The sequence below is a fragment of the Hordeum vulgare genome, chromosome 5H, assembly GCF_904849725.1.
Source record: "Hordeum vulgare subsp. vulgare chromosome 5H, MorexV3_pseudomolecules_assembly, whole genome shotgun sequence".
In the NCBI taxonomy this organism is placed as follows: Eukaryota; Viridiplantae; Streptophyta; class Magnoliopsida; order Poales; family Poaceae; genus Hordeum; species Hordeum vulgare.
The window spans coordinates 527097083-527112059 of record NC_058522.1 but is presented as its reverse complement, the minus strand read 5'-3'; positions in this window follow the sequence as shown (position 1 = coordinate 527112059).

Below are 14977 nucleotides of genomic sequence, written 5' to 3'. Positions count from 1 at the left end.
TATAAATAGCGGCGGGGTGGTTAAGTTAAGCTGCTTACTTACCGGAGATTAGAAGCGACGGTGACCGGTATGCGGCTGAGGACGACGGCGATGAGTCAGGTCGGATCTGAGCCCGACAGCGACGCCCCAACGCCCGAGCCTATCCACCGCTTGCTCCACCACCTATCTGATCTACCTTTCTTGCAGGATTCTCCCACTTGACACCCGGCCACCACTTGCAGTCTGGCAAAGCAAGCAATCGAAGCAAGCAACAATGGCGGGAGGAAGGCGAGGCCGGAGGAGGAGGAAGAAGATGGGGCGGGGCGGGGCGGGCAACGGCTAGGTACGGGATGGGATGATTGATGGATGGAGCAGCAGTTGGGGAGTGTGATTTTATAGAAGCATTTCCTTCATTGATCGGCGCAGAAACGGCACGCGGACAGGGACGCAGCGAAAGCGCAGCTGGGCTCACGTACTCGCGCCGATTAGATTATTATTAGTGATTAAAAGCCCAACGTTCGACTCATCCTGACCGCCCGACGGGCAACGGACGGACGGCCGGCTGGGGCCGGCGACGATGAACTGGCTGGCCCTGGGGGTGCGTTCCCGGGCAACGTGACGGCCATGCTGCTCCCTTTTGGTTTTTTCTCCGCCGGTCGGGTTCGATGCGTGATTGGCACGAGGGAGGGAGGGCAAGCCAACGGTCGGTAACCAATCCCGGGGAGGCAAACAAACGTTCGGGCGACTAGGGCCCCTTTTTTTTTCTCTTTTTTTTCACTAATTAGGATGCCTTTTTTTCCTCTTGGGATTATGATCTTGCAGTAGTGGGGCCAGCCTACCGGATCCCTATGCTATGGTTTTTTTTTTTGTTTTTTTTTTTTTGCGGGAACCTATGCTATGCTTCTTCACAGCTGGCGACGCGCGATCTGGGCTCGTGCTGGATGGACCTGATTTCTCTTGATTTTTGGTGCGTTTTTCTTCAAGAGGAGGAGAAGATGGAACGCATTTCGTTTCATAATTTGGACGCGTGCAGGGTTTTAGTAACGTACGCCGGCCAGGCTGTTTTGATTTTTCCGAACGTTGGGAACTTTGGGTACTGAGGAGCCCCCTTTGACCGTTCGTGTTAATATGTGACGTGCTGGAGCTGGACTGATTAATGGAGTTGCTAGTAATGGGTGAATCCAAAAGATAGTTATGGCCGTGGATTGGACCGGAAAAGATGGGGCCATCGGGGGCAAAGAATCCATGCACGTTTACATGAAAAAAAAACGATATAAATATGTTTTAGCCAGGTTTCCCGCCAATTATCTGAACAATTCTCACTTTTTCTTTAATAATCAGTAAAATACCAAGTCTTGTCCCCACAGCTGCAAGACGAAGTGCGTACTCTACGTGAGAGCATTTACAGTGGGACCTCTCATATCTTTCTCAAACGTTCGGCAGACCATCCGGTTACTGTTCGGTCATAAAAAAATCAATTCAGACGGAATACTAATATCGGCCTCGAACCTCCGAGCTAACCGGCACCCCCCATTTCCAGTTCAAATATGGGGCGGATATGGGGGAGCCGGGCGCGCTCGGGCACGCCCGTCAGATCGGACTAACAGCTTGGCCCCACGCGCACTCGCCGGGAAACCCAACGGTCCGACGGGCGTCTTGATTGTCGACACGATGTGAACGCCGCGTGGCGCCGCTCTGGCTCCCAGCCAGAGGTCGGGGCCGACTATTTAAGCTGGTCGGCGCCCCCAGCCCTAGCTCATCCGCCTCATCCTTCTCTCCGCCACCACTCAAGCCCGTCCGCCTCATCTACAGTTTCCTCTCCGTGAGGATGGTCCGACGGCTCATCACCACATACGCGCAGCTCGCTCAGGAGCACCGTCTTCAAATCTAGGCGGAGATCCAGGCTCGCCGCGCCGCCCGCATCGCTGCGGGTCTCCCTCCGGACTCGCGAGGGATGAAGGAGGAGGAGGTGGACGAGCGGCAGCAGCAAGAGGAGGAGGAGGCTCCCGGGTTGAGCATGGCAGGGGCGGAGGCGAAGTTCGCCATCGCCCAATCGGAGGAGGAGGAGGCTCCCGACTTGAGCATGGCGGGGACGGAGGCGGAGTTCGCCATCGCCCTATCGGAGGAGGAGGATGCTCCCGGCCTGAGCATGGCAGGGGCGGAGGCGGAGTTCGCCATCGCCCAATCGGAGGAGGAGGAGGCTCCCGGCTTGAGCATGGCGGGCGCGGAGGCGGAGTTCGCCATCGCCCAATCGGAGGAGGAGGATGCTCCCGGCTTGAGCATGGTGGGGGCGGAGACGGAGTTCGCCGTCGCCCAATCGGAGGAGATGTCGGGGCAGCAGGCCATCCTGGATTCTATCTGGAATGAGGCCGAGGTGGAGGCGAACCGCCGGCTCATCCGGCAGAGGCATGCGGAGGCCGACTGATATAGATGAGGGTGTCCCGGTCTTTCGATGAGATGGTGGCTATCCATTTGGTGGAGAGGACTTTGACGATCCGACTACAAATGTACACGACATTGCGTCTTAGCAATCGCTAAACCAACTCTAAGATGTTATTGACCACTCTGGAGCACGATCAACCTGATCACGAAGGTCTCTTCCTGCAAGCAATCGAAGAACAGGCAAGAATATGATAAAAGCAAACTGAATATTGCAAATGTATATGAAGTATTGATAAGGAAGGGGATCCGAAAACGGTCTTGGTCTGGTCGTTGAACACAAACGAAGTACACGAAGTTGCAAGGGCTAACTTTTAACTAAACAAATCTCAACGAAAAAAAAACTACTAGATTGATCTACTTATACAGAAGCAAGGGGTGACAGCCAAGTAGGTGGGAGGTCGTTCCAAGGCAGCCTAAAACTAAACCTAGGTCGTACAATGCCTATGGGCTTAAATGGAGGTAATGCAACACCTTTGGAGTTTGACTCAGATTCTGGTGCAACTTAAGATTGTTTCGTCAATATCTCCATGCTCCGAATGAATTTTAAGGTGATTCCAATTGGGTTGGAACGTACATAAAATCTACTTTCCAATAAAAAATAATCACCCAATTCGGAGTCCGTATGAAAACGTTGTAGACGTTTTGAGACTGGTATGTATGTGCAGTCTGAATCTGAGTATAGAACGTGAGAGGCTTGGACTTTACCTTCTCTTGGGCTAAAAGTGACACGAGAGAACTTCTTGAACAGCTCATAATCAATTTCCTTTGATGTCAGAGGACTTCTTGAACAACATTTAATCATTTCCTCTTCCTTTATCTTCACACGTGGGTCGTGCAAGCGTTCAACAATTCTTCATTTAGGCATGGAATAAAAATAGGTGAAGTATTTTTGTTCCGGATAACATCAAAATTATTGCATAATTATTATAAGAAATCACCTCGCAAATATGCAAATATGAAATATTTTTGTTCGTATCCAAGGTAGCCATGTCCTCATCACCGATGCCCTCTTCTAAGAGCTGGACGCGGAGATTGAGGCGGAGGAGGCCGGAGCGGAGCAACCGGAGGGGGCGAAGCTGCGGCAGGCGGCTATTTATCCCCCGGAGGGGGCGAAGCTGCGGCAGGCGGCTATTTATCCCCCGGAGGGCACGAAGATCGTAGACATCTCCGAAAGGAGTAGATATGTTGTACTTAGTACGTAGGTTTCATTTTATGTATTTTTTTTGTATGAATTTGGTGATCCTAATATAAGATGTTCGGATGTGAAGTACAATATTTGAGGCGTGACCGGTCAGTGTCCACGAACGAGTCCGGACGCATCCGTGGATGTTTGAGAGACCGGATTTGAAGGGTGCTGATGTAGATGCTGTGAGGAGGCTTGGACAATGCTTGAATATTTTTCTATTTCAGCTTTCAAGGCCCTTTTTCTTAAGCTGCCATTTGGAAGGGTTCGTGTATTCCGGTGTGAATGCCTCCAGTTGTCCTACACACATATCCCATATATCGCGTCAAGCTTGTTTCCCTCGATGTTACTTTACGCTTTGTGTATATTATTATTATTGTTATTATTATCTTATTTCCTACGTTCCAAACCAGGCATTACCCAGAAATAAGTGCAGGAAAACAGCTTGCTGGGCCGGCAAACCAATAAGCATATGAATAAGCGTGTGTGTTACTACTCCCTACGTCAAAAGAAAAAGAAAAAAAAACTCCCTACGTCCGAATGCATAGGACGTTTAAGAAGGGATAATAATAAAGCTGCAATATATTTCCTTATTTACTTGCAGGTTCGATGGACCGGCAATATATTTTTCTTATTTGAAGAAGTGCAAAATCCATGTTGGCCTTATAAAACTTTTCGAAATAGCATCTTACCTTATATATACTACTAATAAAAGATCAAACGAGAACTTTTCTAAGTACACACAGCTATTAGACACATAAAAACAAACACCAATCACCACCACACAATTAATCAACAAATTACAATCTAACGGCCTTCCACCAACCATGCACCACGACGGTGTGCAGTTACCAAATTCAACGAAGGCTGACCGTGCTCCACCTCCACCTCCTCGCCCACCCCGGCGCGCGCGGCCTGCACCCCTCCGGCGCACCAGCCCCCACACCCGCACCCACCCACCCTAAAATCCCATTCCCTCCCGAGCCGACCCCCTCGCCGCATAGATCGAATCCGGAACCCAATTCCCGGCCAACCAGCCGCCATCGCCGCCACCGCCACGATGAGCATGGTGGGGCTCGACGTCGGCAACGACACGGTGGTGGCGGCGGCGGCGCGGCAACGGGGGATCGACGTGCTGCTCAACGCCGAGTCCAACTCCAAGCGTGAGTGGCCCGCCGTCGTTGCCTTCTCCCACAGCGCGCGCCTCCTCGGCGCCCACGCCGCGGGCGCCGCATCCTCCCACGCCCCCTTCTCCAGCCCCAAGCGCCTCCTCCTCCTCGCCTCCCCCCCCCCCCCCGCGACCTCCCGCGCCTCCCCTTCCACGTCGACCACCTCGGCCGCCGCATCGCGCTCTCCCCGACCCACATCTTCGCCATGCTCCTCGCCTACCTCCGCGAGCTCGGTTAGGACGACCTCGACACCCCCGTCGCCAACTGTGTGATCTCCGTGCCGTGCTACCTCACGCACGCGCAGCGCCGCGCCCCCGTCGCCAACTGCAACGTCGCTCCTCCCCCACCCGCCCCACAACCGCGCTCCTGTTCCCGGCACCGACGTAATCCCAAAAAGTAGGCTTACCAATTTCAAAGGAGCAGGCTGCGCGTGGGGCGGCCATCGCCGACGGAGGCTGCGCGCGAGCCTGTGGCGCAGCGGCGCCCGCTCCCCTATCCTCTCCGTCTGCATCAGTCTCCTCCCTAAGCACAAACTGGGCGCATACCGTCGCCTGCGAGCCCGCGACACGGCGGCGCGGAGGTAACTGCTCTCCTCCGGTTAGGCCCGGGCCTGGGCATGTGGAGCCGATGCGCTGGCACAGGGGGCTAGCGTACGCGAGCAATCGTCAATTCGTTCATCCCTACGATTGACTCTCTAATTTGCATCTGTCAGTAAAGGGAGCAGGTTGCTTTGTTTCTTATGTGATCTAATGTCTGCTCTACTTTTTTCTTGGCTCTACTAATTCTCCATAGGCTCCAATTCAGAGAGAAAGAGAAGATTAGTACTTAGTACTGCTTCATTATCTACTAATTCTAGTAATCAAGTCCAATACAGGTTGCATCAATCAGGGTCAGTAATCAGTACTACTAATTTTAGAGAAGACCTATATAGTGTAGCGGTACTACTCCATCGTCAATCTTTGTTGTTGGATTTCTTTCAGGCTTATGTTCTGCTAGTCCATGGTCGCTCTAAGCTCCTAGCCGGCTTTTGCAGGTTTGTTTTTTCAAGTTTCATGCCTTTGTGTTTTAAGATGTCAACCCAAAGGTATTTGTAACCTTCAAAACATAAGGAAGAGAAGATTAGCAGGTGATTTTTTGTATTCTCAAAAGGAAGTCATTCAAGAAATTTTAGGACAAATATAAGTTGCACTTGGCACTTGAACCCATAAGCTACTGTTGACGAACACAGGGCCTTACTTTTTTATATTGAACAGCCCCAGCCAAGTCCAGCTCTGCCTCCGGTCCTCCTACCTTGCTTGTTGTGTGTGTGTGAGAGAGAGAGCTTGATGTTGTATGCTTGCTGGTTGTCATTCATGGCCTGCTGCTACTGCTTTGCTATATATATTTGTATAAGGCTTGCATCTTGTATGCAGCTATGCTTTGTTATATATACCGTTGATGTTGTTGTTGTTGAGCTCCTGATGTTGTTCATGTATTAGCCAGGGACCGGGTCCAAAGACACACAACATTCAATTATGATGATCTAGGAATCACTATTTTGATCTTATGTCATCTCACACATAGATTATTTTTCCTTCTTTATATAACATTTTATTAATTATTTATATATACCCGCCGTATCGTCGTATTGTTGTGTATAGAAATTGATGTATCCCAATTTTAGGATCGCCGTATCCGTGTCGTCGGTGCTTCATAGCACCATGAAGCATGAGGCCGCAATAATATATTTATAGACATGCACAAGGCCATGGTCAACGCGCCGAAGCAGGGTTCATCGTCCGTCTTCTTCAGGTAAGCAAAGTGATCCAGCTTTCCTCTTTCTCATCGCATTCATTTTATTGTGATATTGCATTGAAGTCAATCAATTTTTATGATTCTTTTAGTGTTAAAGTACATGAATTTTTAACTGAATAAATTGCGTGTATAGATATGTAGAGGATGAACCAAACAAGCGGATCTTTCAAGGTTAATAGCTTTGCATATATATTAAATAGATGCAATGGCACACCACCTTCATTATCATGCTTGCACTCACATGTTGTTCCATCAGAACCATGAATGCTGCCCAGAATTGCCATGCCTTCAGCTTTTGCTATAAGTTCCTATGTTGCTCCTTTGCAGGTGAATTTTCATGCGATTTCTACTTCTAAAAATGAGAAAATACCTTCAGATCAAAGCAGCGGATTTGTAGATTTCTAGGTATTGGTGTTACCCTGTCTCCATCCGTCTTACGGTCTTTGGTCACTGATTGTGAGGTACAACGTTGTTTTACGACGTGAATTTATTTCTATTTTCTATTGGCTTCATTTTAGTAAAGATGGGATATGGAAAATAATAATACGTTTCAGTAGCTATATTTCTCTGGTTCCTACTATGGTTGTAGGTTAGATGTTCCTATTGGTTTGTCTTGCTGTAGAACCTGTCCCTATTTATATATTACACATTTTGTGTAGCTATTAAGGAAGAAAGTAATGGACATTCACATGTCAGAGTCTAGCATTTGATGGCAGGGGGCGCTGCTTTACAGGAGATGGATGTGAAACCAAAATCATATTCTACCAACTTTTATTTAGTACATATTATCATTTAGCAATATGTTGGTTGCGCCTTCCTCTGATCAATGGAGATCTTTTGTGGATGTATTGTAGTTTTGTGATGCATTAAACTTCTGAATGGTTGACCATGGAAAAATTCAGTAGTTCCCATTTTCTTTATATATTTCTGGTTTCAAGGAGAACTCTTACTCCTTCTAGAATTACCACTTTAAACATTGTAGATTCCAATTTCTTGCGTATTTACATCAAAGACTGTTTTCAAACTTTTAATTGCAAGTTCTTTTAGAATGATGGACCAACTTAACGATTTCAGTTTCTAAGAAATGTATTCATATGCCTATTTGACAATATCTCTTTCAATCCGAATGAATCACAGAAAATGGTGAGTTTTACCGAGTCCATGGAGAAATCTGTGTGCTACAGTCAGGAAAATAGGGAGCAATCTACAATATATGATATTGAAGAGTATAAATAGTAGTTGCACTTAATCATGTTGTATTAGGTATCACGCTGGAATTAGCTTGTCGAGTGACTCACTCTGTTTTACCATAGGGATTTGGAGGATCAATCACTATATTTTATTGTTTATATGCACTATATTTTATTGTTTATATGCAGCAACATGCCTACTATGACATCTCAGTTTTGAAAATATAGATTGAGCAACATCATAAATATTGTATATCTATTTAATTCATATATACCTGGGATAATTTTTCTATATTGATGTAGTCTCATTTGGTCAACATTTTAGCCGTGCGTTGCACGGGCAATTTTCCTAGTGAAAGGTAATAGTAATACTAGCCATTTGGATCACCCCAAAACTGAAGGTTAGAGCATCTACATCCGAACTGAACAAATCCGGCTCTCTACACATCCGTGGATGTGCCCGGGCATGCCCGTGGACGCATCCAAGACGGACACTAATATTTTATTCGTGTATTCATATATCTTATATCCGGACTTTCAAATTCATACAAAATCATGCACGTGGATCATCTGATACTAAATGTCACATTCATCTGATACTAAATGTCACACGTAAAACAGATGTTGGTACCAAACTTAAAAAGTGTTTACATCAATTTTATTTAAAGTGCACAATCACATCTCGTCTTTCATTTCCATTGTGGGTCTGATACGTCCATTTTGCATCATGTTTCATTATTGCTATTTATAAAGTTTTGAACAATATAACACTTCATGGAGTGTTTTTAATGGCTTTTCTCTCTTAATATGCAAGATTTACATAGGGAGGGAGAACGCCGCCAACTGGATTTCAATGCCTGAACAAGCTACAACAGAGATACTTATTCTGCACATCTTCAAATGGGCTGAAATTTCACGAAGAATTATTTTGAAATATATAAAAAATACAGGTCCAAAGATCCACTCGAGGAGGCAAGCCAGATGCCCACACAGGAGGAGCCCCCCCCCCCCCCGGGGGGGGGGGGGGGCTCGTCCTGATGTTGTGTGGAGCCCGTAGCCCATGTGTGCCCTCCTCCTTCTGCATGAATCAACGGATCATATCAACGAAAATAGTACACACACTAGACTGCATGAATAGCGCACGCGCTACAGTACCATTGTTATATGCCCTACAATGTTTTCTGATAAGCCACGCGATCTGGGCTGTCTGTTTTCGGTCTAACGGCCATGTTACGGCGTATGACATGCCATGAACATGTCATTGGGTCTTTGTCCAGCTCCAAGTATCACGTCCTAGAAAATAGGTAAAGCGGAAGCAGGAGAAGAAGGGTTACAATTTATTTTTTAAACACAATACTGACGCAAACGTTTATATACATGCGATCTTTATAAAATCACATCATTTTTTATGAGTATCTTCGAAAGACTGATCCGACTAGTTATTTTAAAATTTATGAAGTCATCTTTCCTTATTGAATGTGTATCGTCGAAAATTCTGAAATAAATTTAAAAATAAATACGAGTATCAAAACTTAAATCATGTTGAACTGGTAATACCACAACTCGTCTAACAATTCAGGCACATGCTTTTCTTTTTTGAAATCACCACCAAGCACATGTTAAACGTCGGACATTGCTTCAACCGGCGACGGTAAATTGATACGGGCGGCCGCGCTGCCCACGTCCACGTAGCTGTGCCGCACGTCCGGCGAGGCACGCAACAATGTCCAGGCTTGACACTCCAGAGAGATGTGCCGTACCCGGTAAATATATCTGGCGTGGAACGCTCGTGGCTTAGCGTCGACGCGTCCGCCACGTTACCTCTCTCTCTCTTTCTTTCACCCGTAAACGAAGCGAGGCACTCGTGCTGTCGGGTGCCTGTGCGCAGTGACCCGCCGGTTCGCACACGTCAAAGCAAAGTAAATAAATAATTGATCTTGGCGCGGCGTAGACGCGGTGCCCTGCTCGGTCGGAAACCTCGCACAGCTCTGGTACGTGAACGTGAGAACCCTCCGGCCCCTGTGATTCTGGCCGGCTTTTGTGTTCCTAGCCTTTCCGGCTCTGCTTTGGGCTGGGCAACGCGCTCGTGGGGCACGTGAGCGCTCGTGCCGTGTGTCTGGCCTGAGTAACAAGATTTTCAGCTCTCTCTTTTTTACCGTGCCGTACGCATCGACCAGAGCATCGGGAGAAGATGGGGGCATCCGCGTAGGGCAGAGCGCGTCGCGCTGGCGATTGTCTCGGCCGGGTGACCCGACGTGGGCGACGGATACCGGCCATTGTGGCGTGGCGTGCAGTGCAGGGCCGTGCTTGGATCCATCGATCTGGTCCGACGGGAGCGTAGGGACCTGCCACCACGCCGTTTCCCTTGGACGGACGTGGCCTCCTGCTGTTGGATAGCAATCAACCAGTTGCGTGAACCAACTCGTGGTTGGATGATTAGGAGGACTATGATATCCCCTTGTCATCAGAGTTTAAATTTCAGACTTTACGTTGCTGTTTGCATTTTTCTGAATTTATCTCAGTTCTTTCGACGATGTGTTTTTAGTGGGAGGAGACGTTCCCGTCGATAACGAGGCATCAGTGGTGAATTCGTCAATCTCAAGATGATGTGTCGGCTTACTCTCTTAAAGTTATTCATAGGGATAGAAAATGCGTGCGTGCGTTCATAGAGATGAGTGTACGCTCGTGTATGTGAATGACTTTGCTTGCACTCTGCTTAAAAAATAAATAAAAAGCAATCAAGCAGATAGCAACGTTACGTGGTCGGGTCGACCTCGCGTTGGACGCATGCATGATGGAAAGAGATGGGTGGTGGTGCATAGCATAGAACCTGGAACGATGACTACCGGCTTTATGGGACTTGGTGGATTGATTTGTGACCGATCCACATCGACACGACGCCTTGCCGTCGTACGTACGTACCGCATTAATAGCAGCCACACACGGCTCATGCATGCATGCATGCATTGGCCGAGTGTTATGTTATTTCCCTCAAGGTGCGTAGGTACGTACGTGCACGCATCCTCCTTGATCGATCGCCGTTCACCAGTGCGAAGGAGATGGCTGGAGCCTAGCTGCCTAGGTCGCGTACATGTATGGGCGATCGTTGCATGTGCACCCGGGACAACCGTGCATGCATGGCAGCAAAAACGGAACAGGTGGACAAGTGCGCACGTATTAACACTGCGACGCGTTGCCGCCTCTACTACTCCCTCCGTTCTTAAATATAAATCTTTTAAACGATTTCACTAAGGATCTACATACGAAACAAAATGATTGAATGTATGCTCTAAAGTATGTCTATCTACATTCGTATGTAGTATAATAGTGAAACCTTTAAAAAAAACTTATATTTAGAAACGGAGGGAATAGTAGTTATCGTAACTGCTCAAAACCAATTCGATTCTGAATCGAAAACCGCGTCATCCTATAGGCACATCACATCAACCATCCTGCTCACACACACATAGGTTGCTTCGAAGGCTAATACGTGTAGATTGATCACCTTTTGTTCTTTTACGGGCATGTCCACCTCGAACCATGGCGCCACGTACTCCCATCCGGATCAGGGCCAAAAGATTTTAGGTGACCAACGTTTCCGGCGAGACGTCGACGCTTTCTTGTCATTTCTAGCACGGTCGTACCCTGTTCTTGCACGTAAAAGGCAGGTGCGTGAGTAGGACAACGTAGAATTGCTATTGTACTGCCACAAGTAAACGAGTAATATCGCGCGGCCGTACGTGTGAGTCGTGACACCCGGCGCACGCACCGGCGTTATCGTCATCCAAGCCGGCCGACTTGCTTCGACTTGGTGCTGATCCGGAACGGGCTGACCGGGAAACACGCCGACACGTGCTTGGTGAGATGTTTTTACCTTCAATCAGCCATGTGAATTTTATAATACACGATGATATTTGTATGGTGGCTGATTTTTTTTCTCTCCTATGTGTTCATTTCCCCCCTTTTTGTTCATTTTTCTTTGACTAGCAAAAGGCCCATGCGTTACAACGGGAGAAAGAAATACCACACGGCACACGCTCTTAATTTATAAAAAATGTCTATAATTTAAGAATTTATAGTTACGATACAAATAAAGATGGTCTTATCCTACAAAAATGCAGTTTAAAATTTCACAGGTCTTCTATTTTAACACGGCTTGCATGTAGATTTAATACGTACAAAGAATCAGTCAAGTGACCTTCAGTTTCATCTCTAATCCTGATTTTATTGACGTGTTCATTCCCAACCCGGATGAGTACCGGTATGAAAGAAAGACGAATAATGACTTATTAATTAAGATTGCACCCTAGATAGTATTTTTATTAAACGTTTAACAGATAAAATAATATCATATTTAAATTCTACATATTTTTCTAATCAAATTCCATGTATAATATGTTAAATTTGAAGTTGCGGTTTAAAAGATATGAGTATTTAAAAAAATACTTAATATATACTACAAGTTTAATGTCATAAACAGTAAGGGCTTTTTGTAAAATCACCTCTGTAGGTTTTTCGACGGAAGCAATAGCCTCTTTATTATTAGGTAAAGATTTTGTGTGTGTTTCACATACACAAAATTTCAAATAATGAATGATGAATTCTTTTATAATACACAATGAGAAAATTTAAACATGGGATGGACATTTTTCTACTCTCTCCATTTCTAAATATAAGTTATTTTAGATATTTTACTAGAGACTACATACAAAACAAAGTGAATAAATCTCTAGAAATATTTTTCTACTCCCTCCTTTTCTAAATATAAGTCATTTTACAGATTTTAGTAGAGGCCACATCCATATGTAGTCTAAATTAAAATTTCTAAAAAAACACAAATTTAGAAACAGAGGGAGTAGTATGCAATGGACATTGTTTGAATATGCGGCACATTTCTTTCAAATACATTGTGTGTATTTACTTTTAATTTCACGTCAAACTTTACTACACACGAACAAGAAAATGTTTATTTTCTGTATTAATTTTTCCTCTTCTAAACAGATTAATCGGGACATGGGCCGGCCCGATCAGCTCGCCCATGGGGCAGTAGAACTCAAACTTTCAATTTGACCCGTCAGTCCATGGGACCTCGTATTGCCGAAATCTTTAATTGACGAGTACTCTCTTTAAAGATCATTCGCAACTTCCAGGTTGCGACAAGTGGTGCATTACATGTGTGTCACTTATCATAACCTGAAAGTTTTTAGATCAGTTATTTTCAAAACGTTTTATCTCTTAAATCGTGCATCAAAATATCAAACCATTTTCATTGTTGAATTCCTCACGTCGAGATATTTAAAATTAAATTTCATGTTGATAGGTTTTGACGAACTTTTTTTCACGAAAAAACCATACGAGAAAATCATGCCTCTCACTAAAAAAAAACGTGTTTTTGTTTTGTTTTTGACAGGCATGGCCATGCCTCTTGCGTAAGCATACGTGTGCCTCTCGTATTTTTTTTTGTTTTCGAGAGATATGCTTGTGCCTTTTGTGAAAGCGAATACGTGCCTCTTACGGAAGTAAAATCGTGTCTCCCATGAAAAAACATATCTTTTTCGTTTCCAAGAGACACGATCGTGCCTTTCGCGTAAGCAAACCTGTGCCTCTAGGAAAAAAAACAATAGAAAACACGTTTTTTTTTCATTTTTGAGAGGCACGGCCGTGCCTCTCGCGAAAAAAAACAGAAAACACGTTTTATCTGTTTCCGAGAGGCAGAACCGTGTCTCTGACGAGAGCAAATCTGTGTCTCTTACGGAAGCAAGACGATGCCTATCAGGGAAGGAAAAACAAGAAAACACATTTTTCCCGTACTCAAGAGGCATGGCTGTGACTCTCATGAAAGAAAAACCATGTTTTTCAAGAAAAAAAACACATTTTTTCTCAAGAGGTAAAAATTTGAAAAAAATTTTGTCCAAAAGCTAAGAAATATCGGTAAAAACCGAAACACCAAAAAAAACCCTAAAAAACCATTTAAAAAGTCAAAAACGCGTGCAGAGAAATATAAAAAATCCAGGAAAAACGTTTAGAGCGCGACATATGGCGATTGCTATGAACACGTCAAAAGACGATGCTTGGAAGTAATGATTGGGAGGCTCACGAAGCAGCGCTCACCAACTGGTTCTGTCTTCTATATCTCGCGTAGGTCGGAGGCACTTCCAAACGCATAACCCACGCCATGGCTGATATGGGCCAGCCCAGCGCAGGGCACGAACATCTTTTAGTTTATGTTTCTTTTTTCATTCTTTTCTTTTGCTTTTACTTTTAATTTTGCAAAAATAATAAAAATGCTCCTACATCTAAAACAACGTTCAAGAAATTTTCTATGTTCATGAAAGTTCACAAAAAGTGAATCATGATTATTCATGTTTTTTTTAAAATGATGAATATAAAAGTAAAATTAATCTCCTTGACCATTGTAGTGTTTTGCAAATAAAATTACTTCTCTTTTCATAGCAGTGCCATGAAGCCATATTATTGGTCCTCGAAGAGCGGATTATTCAAATATGTTTAGTTTGTGCATCAGGTTGCTTTTGTTCGGTAGATTTTTTGTGGAATTGGAATTTTTCTTTGATATTATGATGAAATTTTATGGTTTGAACCTGCACTTCTTTGGGGTCATCCCCGACCCAAGTACGCTCGTCGCCCATGGCTTCTCATATTCTTGAATGATCAACTTAAGGGGCTTTCAGAAAGCTTTATCGGTAATCCAATTCATGCGCTCGGACGAGTCACAATATCGCATCTTCAATCTAACTTCAATCTCTTTACTGAAGTCTTGGCAGTTTTCTTCTTACGAAGATTATCATTTTGGAGCAGTTGTCTCTAAGAGCAAGTACAATAGAGCTGAGTCAGCTGGCTATAAGGAATAAAGTAGTATATTTTTGCCTAGTTGGACGAGAGAGAAGAGGAGAAAGAAGGTAAGCGGGCTCTTAGTTGAGAGCCAACTCTATCACGTGCTCCTAGGCACTTTATGAGAATGAAATGTGGACCATATAATAAATAAGTAGTACACTCTTCTAACGAACTATTATACATGTTAGCTATAAGATGGGCTATAGATGACATGACATGAGCTTACAGCCGGCAGCCGGCTCTACTATTGTACTTGCTCTAAGAGATTTCATTGTAATTCTTATTTATAGGAGTTACTTTTTTTACTTTGTAATTTCTTGGATCGCGCATGCAAATCGGCGTACTGTAATGGTTGTGAGTCTGAATAA